General features: G+C 38.9%; 1 long non-coding RNA gene across 1 annotated transcript; it reads left to right on the top strand.

Annotated features, from left to right (window-relative positions):
- Positions 1–250: 250 nt before the first annotated feature.
- On the top strand, positions 251–1,466 carry LOC118560061. The gene is made up of 3 exons (XR_004929045.1): positions 251–511; positions 722–811; positions 1,057–1,466. It is a non-coding gene; the product is annotated as an uncharacterized LOC118560061 (long non-coding RNA).
- The last annotated feature ends 4,237 nt before the right edge of the window (positions 1,467–5,703 follow it).

A 5,703-nucleotide genomic window follows, 5' to 3' on the forward strand; every position in this document is an offset into this window, starting at 1 on the left:
TAGGACCAGCTGAAGCTAAAGCTTAGAGCTAATCTGTTGATACGAGACGTTCATCAACATTAAAAGCCTTCATACAAATGTCACAATTTTTGATTTTAACCTACATCTTATTGTAACTGTGCTGATAGCCGTATCCTTTACAAATCCGATCAATTTATCCTCATACAGTTTGCTACAAATGATTAGAACTGTCAACGCTTAATGCAGCTGAGGAAATAACATTACTCCAGCTGTACTGGGCTTACAATACTGCAAACGTTTTGTTTGAATACTCAATAACGTATAGTTAATTTACAGTACAGTATAATAAGGTTTAAAGTATAATTCACTTGAAGAACAACACCGGCGTAATTATACAGAACAGTCATTTTGCCTGTTAACATAACAGAAATATGCTTTACATATCATTTTGTTCTAGGGAGCAGGGAGCATACAGAGGAGTTGATAAAACTCCGTGGGCAAAATGACCATCTCTTTACCGGGGCCAAAACACTGCCGCAGTCGGATGGAGGTAAGAGTTGAGGCATAATTCCATATACATGTTGCATTTGTATGTAAAAGTCACACAAGTTCAAAGAAGTCCTGTTCAAACACCAACGTACAAATATAATCTTTTGATCACATCAAATGATGCCCAGATGTCACTTTTTTCAAATCTTATATTTGTTATAGTAGTGTAGTGATCCTTGTGTGTTTATCTCTTCTTGTTTCTCTTGTTTAGAACAATCCTGCAAAAAATGGGCCTGGAGGGTAAAGTTGAGCCACAACAGGCCAAAAAAAAAGTGGGACAACTTGCAAAAAAAAATACAAAGTATGTTCAGGTTTGGCTACATATATGTGTAGGGAAATGACATATTACATGTATTATATTCAGGCTAATTTACACTTTGAGAAAGCTTGAAAAAAGTCATCTCCAAGTTAACATTCCAAAGTCGTCTCTTTTTCTGTAGAATTTCATGAATCCATCCAGTTCATGAAACACTCCTTTATTCTAGCTTTAAAGAAACACTACAGAAAATTGCATCTGTTGACACAAATTGTTTTTCTTTACTTTAGGAATGCAAAGATCCAGGGACAGGACAGGAGGTCAGTGGGAAGCCTACTGCTGCCACCTGGCCATGGTTTGTCCTCATGGATGAGGTATTAGGACAGAGGCCCTCTATTGCCCCACCTGTCCTAATTGCCTCCATCCCTGAGAGCCAGGTGCTGCATAGGCTGAGCAGCATCAGGGGGAAGATGAGGAAGAGAATGAGGATGAGAGGCCAGGAGAGAGGAAGGAAAGAAGGAAGAGAAGTAGGAGTGACGAGTTGGTGGATTTAATCAGGGAGGATATCAGATGGCAGAGGGAGGCGGAGGAGAGAAGAGAAAGAGAGAGTCGGGAAAGGATGGACAGATTATTTGATTTATTGGAGAGGATGGTGGACAGACGTACATTTTTGTTGGTGTTTTTTTTTTACAAGTTCAGGTTCTGTGTTGCTGTTGTTGTTAAATTAAACTATTAAATTGTTTATAAAAGTTATTGTTGTCAGTGTGTTCTTAAAGTCTTTTAACCTTTTTACATTAGATTTTAAAATTAACTATTACAACTATTTACAGAACATATAAAAAATATTACTAAAGAACATATGTATGTGTGTATATATATATATATATATATATATATATATATATATATGTATGTAAAGAACATATGTATGTGTATATATATATATATATATATATATATATGATGCCAAGTGATGAGGGGAAGTGGGTGTTGGAGACACGGGTACCCACCATCTGCCAAGATGAAGTGGCCCGGAGGAGGGTAGATGCCCCGCTTGTACAGTGGGCTGTGCCGGGGCACTCTGGATTCATGCACCGACCCCGGCCAGCCCACGTATGTGTCGATGAAGCGGCCCTGATGGTCACAGACTGCCTGCAGGATGATGGAGGAGAACAGTTTCCTGTTGCGATAGCAGTGACCATCAGGACCGCTTGGAGGCTTGATCCTCACATGGCAGCCGTCGATCGCTCCAGCAGCTTTGAGAAAAGCTCTGTGTCTTGCCAGCCCTTTAGACCCCTGGGTTACTGCTGCCAGATCTTCTGGAGTTTTGGGGAGGCAGATGACTCGGTGGCGGATGGCCACCACCTCCTCAGTAACCCGGTGAACGATGCGGTGAACTGTGGAGCGAGGCATCCCGAACACCCTAGCCACCACTCTGTAGGATGCCCCACTCGCCAGCTAGAAGAGGAAGACCAAGGTCTCTATTGTGGCCCCCCATCCGTGTCGTCTTTCCTGGCAGAGAAGCTCCAGCAGCACCGCCAGAGACTCTCTGCTCAGCCGAAAATCAGGTGTGGTGTCATGGTCATTGAAAAAAAGCTGGAGAATGGGAACATTTAAGTTGATGCAGCAGTACATCGGCCTTGTCTGGATAAAGACATGAAGATTAAGAACAACAGGATTAGATGACAGCAGTTTCATTTTAGCTGATCCAATTGTAGTGAATGTTAACCCCTTAACGCCTAGTGTTGCTAATTTGTGACCAAACAATTCTGGCCTTTACGTATTTTACTTCATCTAGATCCACTAACTTTTTGTTTTTTATGTTTTTATATTTAGGTTTATTTTTCCTGTATTATTTTTTCGTTATATAATTGCAAATAAAATCAGGCAGTAAGGGGATAACAATTTAGGCATATAATGATTTATTTCTCAATATTACAGTTTCGCTTCTCAACACAACATTAATGATAGTAAAAGTAGTGATTTAAGTCAGTTTGTTTAATAACTGGTATATTATGATCATTAGCAGGCCCCTGGGTGAAAATAATAGCTGGTAAATGTTACCTCTCCACTGCGCTGTCCCAGCCTGAGAAAAATTCTTCGCCGGTTTTGCTGCCGCCGAAGCCGTCTAACTCGACTCTCCTCCTCCAAGAACAAGTAAATGATGACGTGATGACGTCGTGTCGCAACCAGGAAGTGCTCCAAAGGCTAAACTGTCCCAAAGGCTAAACTGTCCCATTTACCAACGGCTGAGGATCCTTCGGAGCATCCTCCGATGGCTGGGTCCTCCTAAGGCTGTGTAGGCTGGGTCCTTCGAAGGACGCAGCCGCCGAATTGAGACACAGCTAGTATTTCTCGTGGGATTGCCAAAGGGTCAACAATATAGCTTATGGGATACACATCTCAACATTAAAAGAAAGTTGCCACAAATTCTAAAACATGGCCTGATATTTAGCTTAGTGAAATTAAGAATGTAACTAGGACCTGTTTCTGTGTTTATAGAAATGGAATATTCATAATTTCAGTGCTGCTGAACATTAAAAAGCCATTGTGATTAATACATAATCCAGTAATTTCTGATTAAATATTTAAATTTCCTGGTTTTCCAGTATGAGTCCTGGTTTTAACATTTTTAAACCAATGACAGATTCAAAACAACAGCTACAATAAGTGGTATCAGTAACAGGTTTATTTTGATTTAAAAAAGAAATAGAGACCAGAACCAGTTTAAAGAACACGATGAAAACTTTATTTCACTGGAAACAGCTAACTCATCAAACAGAACTCCGTTTGCTACAGAAAAAGAAAAAAGTGCCTCCCCACCCCCCTAACTCAAAAAACAATAATCTACCCTCTAATGACAGGATTTAGGATCTCAATGACTTCCCCTAACCCTGTTAAACAGAAATGCGCTTCCCAAACGTGATGTCCCTGCATTTAGCGCAGTTGGGTGAGGTCATCACCCACTGAGAAATGCAGGTGTTGCACCCAATAAGACTGCGGCAACAGGGGGCCACCACAGGTACGGTCATCACATCTGAAAATTAAAGTGACATCAGTAATTATTATCAATAAAGGTCCTTACCTATCATTTCATAAACTGCTAAATTTTCCTTGAAGAGATTTACAGGTCTATTAAAGAAAAGGAATTGTTCATTGAAAAGTAATAACATCTAAATAAATTTTCAAAAGCTGGCTTGTCTATTAGGGTTGTTTTTAACCATGCCATTTACATAAACTTAAATGGATTTCATTTAGAATTGGTATTTGCTTTATCTTTTTAGTCAAATGAGTTCCAGTGTTCCTTGGAACTCGTTTTCTGAAGAAATAACAGTGATCTTAGAATTCTTAGTTTTGAGGCCCATATTTTCTGAACAAATTCAGCTGGAACAGCTGCTACCTCTGAATGTTATTACCTGACATCTGCTAACACTACAGATACAACTGCCGCAAGACAAGGGTGGTGTGTGTGTGTGTGTGTGTGTGGGGGGGGGGGGGGGGGGGGGGATTAGATTTCAATAATTTCACAATAACAATGATAACATGGTCGGTTTGGTCACAATAGCTGTGATATGGAATTTTGCTATTGTTATGTCACTAATGAGCTACATGTTGAAATGTGTCTCTTATGTGATTTAGGTGTAAATGTTTTATATTATTTGATTATGCAATGTTTATCTTACATATTCCTTTTCCTCTTCTTTCTTTGCAGTTCTTGATACATAATGTCAATGAGGGCAAGGATTTTCCTGGAATTTTGGCGCTAACATCCAAGCCCTAGAAAGAAAGTGTATACATTTATAGATCTTAAAGCAGGGTTCTGGTCTGTTTTGTGCCAGTGCAGAGCACACAGAAAAATGTTGACAAAAATTAATGTTAAATATTTCTCAACAGTGGAGCGCTATGAACAATAACTGAACAAATACCATGTGGACTTAATTAATATACTATTTACCTGTTGATCCAGTGCCCTCCAGAAGTATGTTGCCTTGCATGTCACAGAGGAGAATGGGTTCTTCTGTCCTCAAGTCACGCTTCACCTTTTCTGTAATAATCGGGATAGTAGCCTCATGCTCTGTGAAGTCCATGATCATTGTACCACCATCAAGGTGAATTATGCCTCCCTCAACCCTTCCTGTATAAATGCTCCTGTTTAAACAGAAAAAAAACAGACACAAAGATGGTCTTTAAGTGAATTTACACGTTTAAAGTTACATGTCAAATCCTTTCCCATAGTAAATGCTAATTCCATATTTATTGTGGAATAGATACAAAATATTTATGATTATTTTATATTCTATGTATAAAATATGATAAAATAAGAATAAACAATAAATAACTAATATAAAAATTTAAAAAGAAAAATAATGGAATGACCATGACTATGAATTAAATTTGATTAATCCAGATTCATTGAACCAGTGCAATTCAAAGTTGTAATTGTTTTCTTACTTGGAGAAGCATTTTGTCTGAGGTAGGGGTCTTTGCAAGCTTGCAGAGGTGGATGTCCTTGTAAAAGAAAATCTGGGAGTGTGAGTGGGAGGACCATAGCTTTGGGGAGATTCAGAGGTGGAGAAGCCATCCTCATCTCCAGCAACTTCAAATCTGTCCCCCATCTCTTCCTCATCAATGTAGCCAGAGGTGTTAGGAAAGAGGATGGCTCCATTGTCATCCACCAGGTAAATAGTAGGATTTGGCTGAAATACATAAAATTTTAAGTTTTTTCATTATTACTCAATTGATTATTCTGGATCAAGGAAATCATCAAAGTGAAGCAGATTGTTAGCAGTACAGTAATGGTTAGTTTATCACTTACTAGACCCTGAGCAATACTGTATACCGATCCAGAATACTGTATACCGATCCTTGTTCTAGTTTACTTTGTGAATAATGTATAGCGTATAATAGGACAATGGAATTTTAACAGAGAAGAATAG

The sequence above is a fragment of the Fundulus heteroclitus genome, unplaced genomic scaffold, assembly GCF_011125445.2.
Source record: "Fundulus heteroclitus isolate FHET01 unplaced genomic scaffold, MU-UCD_Fhet_4.1 scaffold_371, whole genome shotgun sequence".
NCBI lineage: Eukaryota > Metazoa > Chordata > Actinopteri > Cyprinodontiformes > Fundulidae > Fundulus > Fundulus heteroclitus.